This window comes from Littorina saxatilis, linkage group LG10 (genome assembly GCF_037325665.1).
Source record: "Littorina saxatilis isolate snail1 linkage group LG10, US_GU_Lsax_2.0, whole genome shotgun sequence".
Taxonomy (NCBI): Eukaryota; Metazoa; Mollusca; class Gastropoda; order Littorinimorpha; family Littorinidae; genus Littorina; species Littorina saxatilis.
The window spans coordinates 1,638,491-1,652,191 of NC_090254.1; the positions used below are offsets into that span (position 1 = coordinate 1,638,491).

General features: G+C 37.5%; 1 protein-coding gene across 1 annotated transcript in view; it reads right to left on the minus strand.

Moving 5' to 3' along the window:
• LOC138979109 (transmembrane protein 26-like) overlaps nt 1-10,851 on the minus strand; it is a 74,410-nt gene extending 63,559 nt beyond the window's left edge. The window contains exon 1 of the mRNA XM_070351920.1: nt 10,721-10,851. The gene's annotated coding sequence lies outside the window, so the exon portion shown is untranslated. The remainder of the gene's footprint in view (nt 1-10,720) is intronic.
• Between the last annotated feature and the right edge of the window lie 2,850 nt (nt 10,852-13,701).

Below are 13,701 nucleotides of genomic sequence, written 5' to 3' on the forward strand. Positions count from 1 at the left end.
ATAAAAAAAATTGTCCATGATCCGTTTACTGTCCATTGAGTGTGAAGCTGAGAGAAAGAGTGAGACTGAAGGAAAACAATCATAACTTAATAAGAATTAAAATGATTATAAAAAATAATAAAAAAAATAAAAAACTTCCGATATAAAAAAATAAAATAAAAAACGCACGCACATGTGTGATTAACAATGTCTGATCTCCTAAAGAAGAGAGAGAAAAAAAATCAGTTTCCGGCCACAGACACTGTCAGGCTTTTACACACAGTACAAACACATTTTCGTTTAAACCCCTACCGCTAGAGAACACCCTAGGTGCCCTCCGTAAAGAGCGAGCATTTTTCAAAGAATTATTTTTGCGAGGCCAGCTGGATTTAATTTAAAACAAATCGGAAGCCTCGTTTTGGCACTAGAACTAACTTATCAAATCTACATAATCGATTGGCAGCATGTGAGACAAACATTCTTAAATCATAAAAGAATTATTTTTTTCATCAAGATAAGATTAGTACATTTCGAAGTTTTGTAAGTTTGAAAAAAGGGAGCCCGGAAGCGTGTCATGCAAGGTGGTGCAGACGAATTTTCGCATGTTGCCAGTTTCTTTTAACGGTCCACCGCCACCGCTTCGTTCGTGCGCCACACGCAGTCGTTTGTTGCATTTTAGATTCAGAGGTACACAATAACGTGCTATTGCAGATACAGCGAGTCGCATTGAAACCACAAACTGACGACTTAATTCATCACGTATGTGAAAAAAGGAAAGTGGGTCACACGGGTCCACGATCGCTCAGACGTTGCATAAACCATGAGAACTGGTGTGTGTGGTTTACGCATGCTAAACAGGCATTCAAACGAACTGTGTCAATTAATTATGTTAAATGCTAGTCTAGCATTTAACATAATTAATTGACACAGTTCGTTTGTAGTGCAAGTGTGTTCCACAAGGTTAGATATGCGTATTTCGTGGAAGATTCCATCGTTCTGTAAACCTCATTTGAGGGGGAGTGAGGCTTTAACTAAACTAGACTATATTTCATTGGACCGTGGGCCCTTGAAATCGATATATTCAAATTCGCAGGCTGCCTCTTTCAGATTCCTGAAGAAACCACCCATGTCACGTCAGCAATCGTGCATACCATCACCGCTCTGTGGGGTCTCTCCGTGTGGTATCCTACACACCATCACCGGTCTGCGGGGTCTCTCCGTGTGATATCATACACACCATCACAGCTCTGGGGGGTCTCTCCGTGTGATATCATACACACTATCCCCGCTCTGTGGGGTCTCTTCTTGTGATATCATACACACCATCACCGGTCTGCGGGGTCTCTCCGTGTGATATCATACACACCATCACAGCTCTGTGGTGTCTCCCCGTGTGATATCATACACACCATCACCGCTCTGTGGGGTCTCTTCGTGTGATATCATACACACCATCACCGCTCTGTGGTGTCTCTCCGTGTGATATCATACACACCATCACCGCTCTGTGGTGTCTCTCCGTGCGATATCATACACACCATCACCGCTCTGTGGGGTCTCTCCGTGTCATATCGTACACACCATCACCGCTCTGTGGTGTCTCTCCGTGTGATATCATACACACCATCACCGCTCTGTGGGGTCTTTCCGTGTGATATCATACACACCATCACCGCTCTGTGGGGTTTTTCCGTGTGATATCATACACACCATCACCGCTCTGTGGGGTTTTTCCGTGTGATATCATACACACCATCACCGCTCTGTGGGGTCTCTCCGTGTGATATCATACACACCATCACCGCTCTGTGGGGTCTCTCTGTGTGATATCATACACACCATCACCGCTCTGTGGGGTCTCTCCGTGTGATATCATACACACCATCACCGTTGTGAGGTCTCTCCGTGTGATATACACACCATCACCGCTCTGTGGGGTCTCTCCGTGTCATATCATACACACCATCACCGCTCTGTGGGGTCTCTCCGTGTCATATCATACACACCATCACCGCTCTGTGGGGTCTCTCCGTTTCATATCATACACACCATCACCGCTCTGTGGGGTCTCTCCGTTTCATATCATACACACCATCACCGCTCTGTGGGGTCTCTCTGTGTCATATCATACACACCATCACCGCTCTGTGGGGTCTTTCCGTGTGATATCATACACACCATCACCGCTCTGTGGGGTCTTTCCGTGTGATATCATACACACCATCACCGCTCTGTGGGGTCTCTCCGTGTGATATCATACACACCATCACCGCTCTGTGGGGTCTTTCCGTGTGATATCATACACACCATCACCGCTCTGTGGGGTTTTTCCGTGTGATATCATACACACCATCACCGCTCTGTGGGGTTTTTCCGTGTGATATCATACACACCATCACCGCTCTGTGGGGTCTCTCCGTGTGATATCATACACACCATCACCGCTCTGTGGGGTCTCTCTGTGTGATATCATACACACCATCACCGCTCTGTGGGGTCTCTCCGTGTGATATTGTACACACCATCACCGCTCTGTGGGGTCTCTCCGTGTGATATCATACACACCATCACCGCTCTGTGGGGTCTCTCCGTGTAATATCATACACACCATCACCGCTCTGTGGGGTCTCTCTGTGTGATATCATACACACCATCACCGCTCTGTGGGGTCTCTCCGTGTGATATCGTACACACCATCACCGCTCTGTGGGGTCTCTCCGTGTGATATCAGCATCCTTCGGCTTCCATTTGGACGCATACCAACAACCAACTGCGCGGCTGCTTGGAGTTATGACTATTTTTTCTTAATTGTTTTTTTTCATCGGAATGAGTTTATGTATAAATGTTGAAGCAGTTTATGTATAAATGTTGAAGCAGTTTATGTATAAATGTTGAAGCAGTTTATGTATAAATGTTGAAGCAGTTTATGTATAAATGTTGAAGCAGTTTATGTATAAATGTTGAAGCAGTTTATGTATAAATGTTGAAGCAGTTTATGTATAAATGTTGAAGCAGTTTATGTATAAATGTTGAAGCAGTTTATGTATAAATGTTGAAGCAGTTTATGTATAAATGTTGAAGCAGTTTATGTATAAATGTTGAAGCAGTTTATGTATAAATGTTGAAGCAGTTTATGTATAAATGTTGAAGCAGTTTATGTATAAATGTTGAAGCAGTTTATGTATAAATGTTGAAGCAGTTTATGTATAAATGTTGAAGCAGTTTATGTATAAATGTTGAAGCAGTTTATGTATAAATGTTGAAGCAGTTTATGTATAAATGTTGAAGCAGTTTATGTATGAATGTTGAAGCAGTTTATGTATAAATGTTGAAGCAGTTTATGTATAAATGTTGAAGCAGTTTATGTATAAATGTTGAAGCAGTTTATGTATAAATGTTGAAGCAGTTTATGTATAAATGTTGAAGCAGTTTATGTATAAATGTTGAAGCAGTTTATGTATAAATGTTGAAGCAGTTTATGTATAAATGTTGAAGCAGTTTATGTATAAATGTTGAAGCAGTTTATGTATATATGTTGAAGCAGTTTATGTATATATGTTGAAGCAGTTTATGTATATATGTTGAAGCAGTTTATGTATAAATGTTGAAGCAGTTTATGTATAAATGTTGAAGCAGTTTATGTATAAATGTTGAAGCAGTTTATGTATAAATGTTGAAGCAGTTTATGTATAAATGTTGAAGCAGTTTATGTATAAATGTTGAAGCAGTTTATGTATAAATGTTGAAGCAGTTTATGTATAAATGTTGAAGCAGTTTATGTATAAATGTTGAAGCAGTTTATGTATAAATGTTGAAGCAGTTTATGCATATATGTTGAAGCAGTTTATGAATAAATGTTGAAGCAGTTTATGTATAAATGTTGAAGCAGTTTATGTATAAATGTTGAAGCAGTTTATGTATAAATGTTGAAGCAGTTTATGTATAAATGTTGAAGCAGTTTATGTATAAATGTTGAAGCAGTTTATGTATAAATGTTGAAGCAGTTTATGTATAAATGTTGAAGCAGTTTATGTATAAATGTTGAAGCAGTTTATGTATATATGTTGAAGCAGTTTATGTATAAATGTTGAAGCAGTTTATGTATAAATGTTGAAGCAGTTTATGAATAAATGTTGAAGCAGTTTATGTATAAATGTTGAAGCAGTTTATGTATAAATGTTGAAGCAGTTTATGTATAAATGTTGAAGCAGTTTATGTATAAATGTTGAAGCAGTTTATGTATAAATGTTGAAGCAGTTTATGTATAAATGTTGAAGCAGTTTATGTATAAATGTTGAAGCAGTTTATGTATAAATGTTGAAGCAGTTTATGTATAAATGTTGAAGCAGTTTATGTATAAATGTTGAAGCAGTTTATGTATAAATGTTGAAGCAGTTTATGTATAAATGTTGAAGCAGTTTATGTATAAATGTTGAAGCAGTTTATGTATAAATGTTGAAGCAGTTTATGTATAAATGTTGAAGCAGTTTATGTATATATGTTGAAGCAGTTTATGTATATATGTTGAAGCAGTTTATGTATAAATGTTGAAGCAGTTTATGTATATATGTTGAAGCAGTTTATGTATATATGTTGAAGCAGTTTATGTATAAATGTTGAAGCAGTTTATGTATAAATGTTGAAGCAGTTTATGTATAAATGTTGAAGCAGTTTATGTATATATGTTGAAGCAGTTTATGTATAAATGTTGAAGCAGTTTATGTATAAATGTTGAAGCAGTTTATGTATAAATGTTGAAGCAGTTTATGTATAAATGTTGATGCAGTTTATGTATAAATGTTGAAGCAGTTTATGTATAAAGGTTGAAGCAGTTTATGTATAAATGTTGAAGCAGTTTATGTATAAAGGTTGAAGCAGTTTATGTATAAATGTTGAAGCAGTTTATGTATAAATGTTGAAGCAGTTTATGTATAAATGTTGAAGCAGTTTATGTATAAATGTTGAAGCAGTTTATGTATAAATGTTGAAGCAGTTTATGTATAAATGTTGAAGCAGTTTATGTATAAATGTTGAAGCAGTTTATGTATAAATGTTGAAGCAGTTTATGTATAAATGTTGAAGCAGTTTATGTATAAATGTTGAAGCAGTTTATGTATAAATGTTGAAGCAGTTTATGTATAAATGTTGAAGCAGTTTATGTATAAATGTTGAATGACTAGTCCTGTGATAAATATTGTTCAATGACATATCTAGTCCTGTGATAATGATAGTTTTTAGCGGTAAACTTTTAGCTAAAGCTGACGGCAATTTACCTATTTGGAATCATGTTACTATTCCTGTTAGTGTACATATGCGTGCGCGAGTGTAGTATGCTTCGTATGGTATTTTTATCTGTTGTCTTATTATTTGTTTTGTCTTTTAATGTGCACCACACTGAAATTTCTCTGTATGAGATAATAAAGTATTCGTATTCGTATTCGTATTCGTATAAATGTTGAATCAGTTTATGTATAAATGTTGAAGCAGTTTATGTATAAATGTTGAAGCAGTTTATGTATAAATGTTGAAGCAGTTTATGTATATATGTTGAAGCAGTTTATGTATAAATGTTGAAGCAGTTTATGTATATATGTTGAAGCAGTTTATGTATATATGTTGAAGCAGTTTGCATTTTTGTTTTTTTGGTTCTTGTATTTTCGTTTTGTTTTTTCATGTACCCCAATGGGGTTTCTGAAATAAATTATTTGCCTTGCCTTGCCTTGCTGTGCAGAGTCGGAATACTGTGTTGTTTTAATTGTGCAGAATGACATAGGTGTCAGGTGTCAAATCCATTCACACAATAATCTCAGTCAACCAGGCGGAAGATCGACGGAGTGAGTTCAAATGGATGGAAGCTCTAACCCTGGTTACCATTGCCGTTAGGTTTTTAGAGTGAACGCACGTACATGCGCAGTTTGTCGTCTTGGGGTTTTAATCCGACATATCTCCTCCACATGTAGGAGCGCAGATAATTTCTTCACAACAAAAACACACAATGCAATGAGTTTGTTTGACAGTTTCAATGATTGACATCTATGTCTCTGACACTGCATACTGAGCTTTTTGAAGAAACGAGAACAAAAACACACAATGCAATGAGTTTGTTTGACAGGTTCAATGATTGACACTGCATACTGAGCTTTTGAAGAAACGAGAACAAAAACTTCATTCTCTAGCCATGTAACAGTACAAAGCTACAAGCTTCACACAATCAAAAGAATTGCTGGCATGTGTAAACTGATGTCGAACATAACTGCTGCGAGTATAAACATCCCTTCACACACTATTACCAACAATAATTGATGGTCTCAAAATGCCATCCATCTTTGTATACAAGAGTTTCATTGGTTGCAACTTGCGCTTGAAAAGTAAAAACTGAATGAGTACGAAAGATAGAAACCGACACAACCATCGACGAATTACAGAAACAGGAGGAGAAAATAACAAGTCGCGTACAAATGCGAAGAACGCGTGCAAATACCATCTTGAAGAATGTATAATTATGCACAGTTTTATGAACATCTGTCAAATAGTTTTCTGGTAATCGTTCTACACACACACACGTACAGACAGACAGACAGACAGACAGACAGACACACACACACACACACACACACACACACACACACACACACACACACACACACCACGACCCTCGTCTCGATTCCCCCTCTATGTTAAAACATTTAGTCAAAACTTGACTAACTGTAAAAAGCCACTTTGCACAGATTGCACAGTTTATGTATAAATGTTAAAGCAGTTTATGTATAAATGTTGAAGCAGTTTATGTATAAATGTTGAAGCAGTTTATATATAAATGTTAAAGCAGTTTATGTATAAATGTTGAAGCAGTTTATGTATAAATGTTGAAGCAGTTTATGTATAAATGTTGAAGCAGTTTATGTATAAATGTTGAAGCAGTTTATATATAAATGTTAAAGTAGTTTATGTATATGTTGAAGTAGTTTATGTATATGTTGAAGTAGTTTATGTATATGTTGAAGTAGTTTATGTATATGTTGAAGTAGTTTATGTATATGTTGAAGTAGTTTATGTATATGTTGAAGTAGTTTATGTATATGTTGAAGTAGTTTATGTATATGTTGAAGCAGTTTATGTATATGTTGAAGCAGTTTATGTATATGTTGAAGCAGTTTATGTATATGTTGAAGCAGTTTATGTATAAATGTTGAAGCAGTTTATGTATAAATGTTGAAGCAGTTTATGTATAAATGTTGAAGCAGTTTATGCATAAATGCTGAAGCAGTTTATGTATATATGTTGAAGCAGTTAATGTATACATGTTGAAGCAGTTTATGTATAAATGTTGAAGCAGTTTATGTATAAATGTTGAAGCAGTTTATGTATAAATGTTGAAGCACTTTATGTATAAATGTTGAAGCACTTTATGTATAAATGTTGAAGCACTTTATGTATAAATGTTTGTTGAAGCAGTTTATGTATAAATGTTGAAGCAGTTTATGTATGAATGTTGAAGCAGTTTATGTATAAATGTTGAAGCAGTTTATGTATAAATGTTGAAGCAGTTTACGTATAAATGTTGAAGCAGTTTATGTATAAATGTTGAAGCAGTTTATGTATAAATGTTGAAGCAGTTTATGTATAAATGTTGAAGCAGTTTATGTATAAATGTTGAAGCAGTTTATGTATAAATGTTGAAGCAGTTTATGTATAAATGTTGAAGCAGTTTATGTATATATGTTGAAGCAGTTTATGTATATATGTTGAAGCAGTTTATGTATATATGTTGAAGCAGTTTGCATTTTTGTTTTTTTGGTTCTTGTATTTTCGTTTTGTTTTTTCATGTACCCCAATGGGGTTTCTTCAATAAATTCTTTGCCTTGCCTTGCCTTGCTGTGCAGAGTTTGAATACTGTGTTGTTTTAATTGTGCAGAATGACATAGGTGTCAGGTGTCAAATCCATTCACACAATAATCTCAGTCAACCAGGCGGAAGATCGACGGAGTGAGTTCAAATGGATGGAAGCTCTAACCCTGGTTACCATTGCCGTTAGGTTTTTAGAGTGAACGCACGTACATGCGCAGTTTGTCGTCTTGGGGTTTTAATCCGACATATCTCCTCCACAAGAGCGCAGATAATTTCTTCACAACAAAAACACACAATGCAATGAGTTTGTTTGACAGGTTCAATGATTGACACAGCATACTGAGCTTTTTGAAGAAACGAGAACAAAAACACACAATGCAATGAGTTTGTTTGACAGGTTCAATGATTGACACTGCATACTGAGCTTTTGAAGAAACGAGAACAAAAACTTCATTCTCTAGCCATGTAACAGTACAAAGCTACAAGCTTCACACAATCAAAAGAATTGCTGGCATGTGTAAACTGATGTCGAACATAACTGCTGCGAGTATAAACATCCCTTCACACACTATTACCAACAATAATTGATGGTCTCAAAATGCCATCCATCTTTGTATACAAGAGTTTCATTGGTTGCAACTTGCGCTTGAAAAGTAAAAACTGAATGAGTACGAAAGATAGAAACCGACACAACCATCGACGAATTACAGAAACAGGAGGAGAAAATAACAAGTCGCGTACAAATGCGAAGAACGCGTGCAAATACCATCTTGAAGAATGTATAATTATGCACAGTTTTATGAACATCTGTCAAATAGTTTTCTGGTAATCGTTCTACACACACACACGTACACACACACACACACACACACACACACACACACACACACACACACACACACACGCGCGCGCGCGCACACACACGCACACACACGCACACAAACACTTACACACGCTCTTCTCGATTCCCAGTCTACCAGAATAGATTCAGTCAAATAGTGAACAAACTGTAAAAGCAAGTCTGTCCAATGTGGGTCCCCTTAACATCGAGCGTAAGTAAACCTACGTTTTGAATCAAAAAGAAATTGTAAAACTTTAGAATACACAGAAACGTACATGCGACAAAACAAAGAACGTTATTTTGTAGCTTTTCAAACATTGTTGCATTAGTTCTGCAACTTGTCAACAAGAAAAAAGTGTACACACACTTATGCTTAAAAAAACCCGCACGTCTTCCACAGAAATCTGACTGGTTCAGAAAAGTAGTCTTCTGCCTCGGGCCGATTCTCAGTGTTTACGATTATCTATAAGAAAGTTTTCTTTTTCACAGGTGAGCAAAGCTCTTCCATACCTCACCTGACAAAGAGTTTGACTTGAAGGTATTCGAGAGGAAAAAGACAATACATACAAAAGAAATACATTGGTAATTTTGGGCTTCTACTTCAAGAAATTATCAACGAGTTTCATTGAACGAGACATCTCCACTTTATAATGTAAAGCTCAGTACAAGACTCCTCTTTTTGATGCATTTCACGCACCCATACACACGCACAGTTATACAAACTTATTACCAATTCAGTGCCCCATAAGGCTTTTTGACCAATCAGGACGGATTCTAGGTGACCCTCTAAATGTTATAACGTTCAGGCAGGGACCCTTTTTGTTTATCACGCTAAAAATTAACAAGACAAAGTACAAATGTAATTCAACAAAATCAGCGTGATTTATTCTAAAGAATGACACTTCAAATGCTGTCAGATAATACTCTCTTTATCTAAAAAAAAATACCGAAAAGCGAGTTTTGTCGGTGGGTTGCGTTACGGAACAGCAAGGCACCGCCCATCGTCTGAGTGTGCAATGCCGACCGCTCACTTGAAATCTAAATGATCAAAGTTCGCAAAAATCAAGTGAAATTGCGTCACTCGCTTTACATCAAATGTATCTTTACGTCATTTCCTATCCGTCTGGAGTCGGTTCTAAATCTGTCGCTCTCTGTTCAACGAGAAAAAGCGAAGAAACCGAAACGCATGTTCAACATGGTTTATCTTGTGAGATTGTTGTGTGTCAAAGGCATTTGACCTGTGAATATTCATCACGTCAGGTGTGTTACTCTGATTGGCTGACTCAGGTCACGAGCATTCTTTGACTGACAGGCATAATCAGGTAGAATCCCTCAAGTTCCCATTGCGGCTGTTCTGTCTAATTCGCGGGGTCGCTTCGAAATTTCTTTTGGTCGAATTAAACGGTAATAAAACCGTTATTTCTAATATGCTGACTGTTAGCAAATGATAACAGACATGTCTCACAAACGATATCAGCATTCGCCTAAAAGGCTCATGCTTGATATCTTTTTTCTCGACATGTCTTGTTATCATTTGCTAACAGTCAGCATATTAGAAGTAACTCATAATGTCTTGCTTTTAAATCAAAGAGTTATTTTCATGTTCATGTATTTGAAGACGTTCACGGAATGTACGACCCACGTAACTACACTCCCTGCGACATGTAAACAGCAACCGATGGAATTTTCCATTAATACTTTCGCTCACCCTGTTTTTGAACTCGATGTTTTTCAAAGCTTATTTTGGAAGTGGAACGTTCGCCTGGTATCCACAATCCCCAAGCCTAAAGGCGTCTTAAAAGAGTTGCTGGGCCCAGAACCTCTTTGAACAGGTAATGATTTAGATAGCCTACCTTCTCGCTTAACTAAAAACAGGTGAGAGAGGCCGAGACTCGAAGCGAGCATTGAAGTGTCGGAGAGTTCGTTTCGATCACGACGCGCTAAACTCCTTTGAAAGAGGAGATAAAAGATGGGGTAGCTCTTCCGAAAATGAGACGCGTTTGTTGATAGTTGTGTGTCAAGTGAGCAATAAAATGTTCGGAAAGTGTTTACCTGTTGGTAGGCGATGCGTTCAAAGTTATCCCGCTTGACGAGAAGTCGGCTGAGCACATTCAAGCAGACTCCATTCACTGCATGCATCACACTGTTCCCATCACTCTCACTTAGTGTCCTCACCGCAATATCATATCTACTTCTGTTCCTTCTCCGCGGGACGCGCGCGTATCGATCACTCACAATTTGCGTCCTCCGATATGTAGATCGCATTACAGGTTGTGGCCGTTGTCTCTATGTGTACTGTAATAACAGAACTTGAAGATACCTTCCTCCCTTCCAGTGTAACAGAACTTGAAGATACCTTCCTCCCTTCCAGTGTAACAGGTCTGCTTGACGTGCCCCGTACGCTTTAACCGTTAGGGCGTCAAACAACACCGCCAGCACCTGCTTGTTCCTGCTATAGAAGCAGCCTTCTGCTATGACGTATAACAGAACTCCGCATTCTGGCTGTAATCTGTGCAAAGTGGCTTTTTACAGTTAGTCAAGTTTTGACTAAATGTTTTAACATAGAGGGGGAATCGAGACGAGGGTCGTGGTGTGTGTGTGTGTGTGTGTGTGTGTGTGTGTGTGTGTGTGTGTGTGTGTGTGTGTGTGTGTGTGTGTGTGTGTGTGTCTGTCTGTCTGTCTGTCTGTCTGTCTGTCTGTCTGTCTGTCTGTCTGTGCGTGTGTGTGTGTAGAGCGATTCAGACCAAACTACTGGACCGATCTTTATGAAATTTGACATGAGAGTTCCTGGGAATGATATCCCCGGACAGTTTTTTCTTTTTTTCGATAAATACTTTTGATGACGTCATATCCGGCTTTTTGTAAAAGTTGAGGCGGCACTGTCACACCCTCATTTTTCAATCAAATTGATTGAAATTTATGTAAAGCAATCTTCGACGAAGGCCGGACTTCAGTATTGCATTTCAGCTTGGTGGCTTAAAAATTAATTAATGACTTTGGCCATTAAAAATCTGAAAATTGTAATAAAAAAATGTTCAATATAAAACGATCCAAATTTACGTTCATCGTATTATACATCATTTCCTGATTCCAAAAACATATAAATATGTTATATTTGGATTAAAAACAAGCTCTGAAAATTAAAAATATAAAAATTATGATCAAAATTAAATTTCCGAAATCGATTTTTTTAAATTTTTTTTTTAATACATTTTATTTCCTTTATATACACATAAACACAGCATAACATACATCATACACCGAGTTTATCAACAAAGCGCATACACACGTACACACCTAGACAAGACACAGACATAGACAATAGGGTGGGTAATGTTGAAAAGACAGGGGATATGGAAAGGGGGGGGGGGGAACTGAGGTTGTTGGGGGGGGAGGGGGGTAACTGAGGTTGGGGGAGGGGAGGGGGGTAGTTGGGGGCGGTGGTCACAATTTAGCCTCCAAGTATACATGGGGTTTAATTATCGGCATAAAAGTACTGTATAACCTGTTATGAGTAAATGGGTCAGGGAGTATCACATTCAAAAATGTTCATACGAAATCAATCAATACAATTATCCTATAGCATCAATGAAAAAGTGTCTATATAAACACCACTCTTTTTCAAATTTACCATGATAATTATTTACACTAGCATTATACTTTTCGATCAAAATCCTTTGTTTGACAATTTTCACAAAAACATTTAGTGTTGGGACTGTCTTATTTAATTTGGCTCCAAATATACTTTGTTTGGCAAGGAGAATAAACAAATCAAAAACGGCATCCGTATGAAAGTTGTCGAAATACCCTAAAATGACAAGCTCTTTTGACAAATTCAAATTACTGCAATGTGTGAAATTTTGACATAACCATTCTGTGAAATCAGACCAAAAAAGTTTAACTCTTGTGCACTCCCAAAACAAATGTTCTAAGGTTTCCTCTTCCTGTGTACAAAAGCTACATAGTGATGTGTCAGAAATTTTCATCAAAAATAACAGGCGTTGAGTGGGAAAAATTCTATGTAGTATTCTATATTGGAACCACCTTAGGTATGTGTCTTGTGTAGTTCGCCTTATTGTCAGAAATACCTTTCCAACATTTACATCAAAATTCAATAAATTAGCCCATTTTTCCATGCACTGTAGATTGCCATCATTTTTCACAAGATGGGTATATATATGTTTTACTCCACCTTTAGCTATTTGTTTCCATACAACATCATCACCAATATGAAAAACATTGTTTAAAACTGCATCTAACTTTAGTCTTTTATGAAAATTCTTAACTGAGCGCATAACGCCCTCGAAAAAAACAAAATTCAGTTGTAAATTTGGATGTTTCAATTTAAAATCGTTATATGACAAAAACCCATCGGCTCTCATCAAGTGACCGACTGTAATAATAATAATAATAATAATAATACGAATATTTATAACGCGCACATATCTCACCAACAGGCGACTCAAGGCGCACATACACTCGTTCACACACACGGAGACTTAAAGTCACTAGCACACACACACACCATCAAACATTAAAATATGTACAGTTATTCAGGGTGGGATGGGGTGGGCAGTGTATAATGCATGGATTATTTGGAAAAAAGGAATGTCTTGAGTGCAGATTTGAATGATTCGAGGGACTGTTGTTGGCGGAGGGGGAGAGGTAGTGTGTTCCATTGGCTAGGTGCTTGGAAAGAAAATGAGCGTTGACCTGCTGTTTTGAGTTTGGTGTGGGGGATGTTGAGCTTGAGGGAGTCGGCAGATGATCTGAGTGTTCGTGAAGGGACATAGAGAGAAAGAGAGTCGGAGAGATAGGCAGGGGCGAGACCATGGAGGCATTTGTAGGTGAGAGTGTTGATTTTGTAGGTGATACGGGCAGGAACGGGCAACCAGTGGAGCTGATTTAGGAGGGGGGTGATATGATCTCTCTTTTTCTTTCGTAGGACAAGACGGGCAGAGCTATTTTGAATGCGTTGGAGACGAGAGATAGAAGAAGAGGGAAGACCCGCCAAGAGAGAGTTACAATAGTCA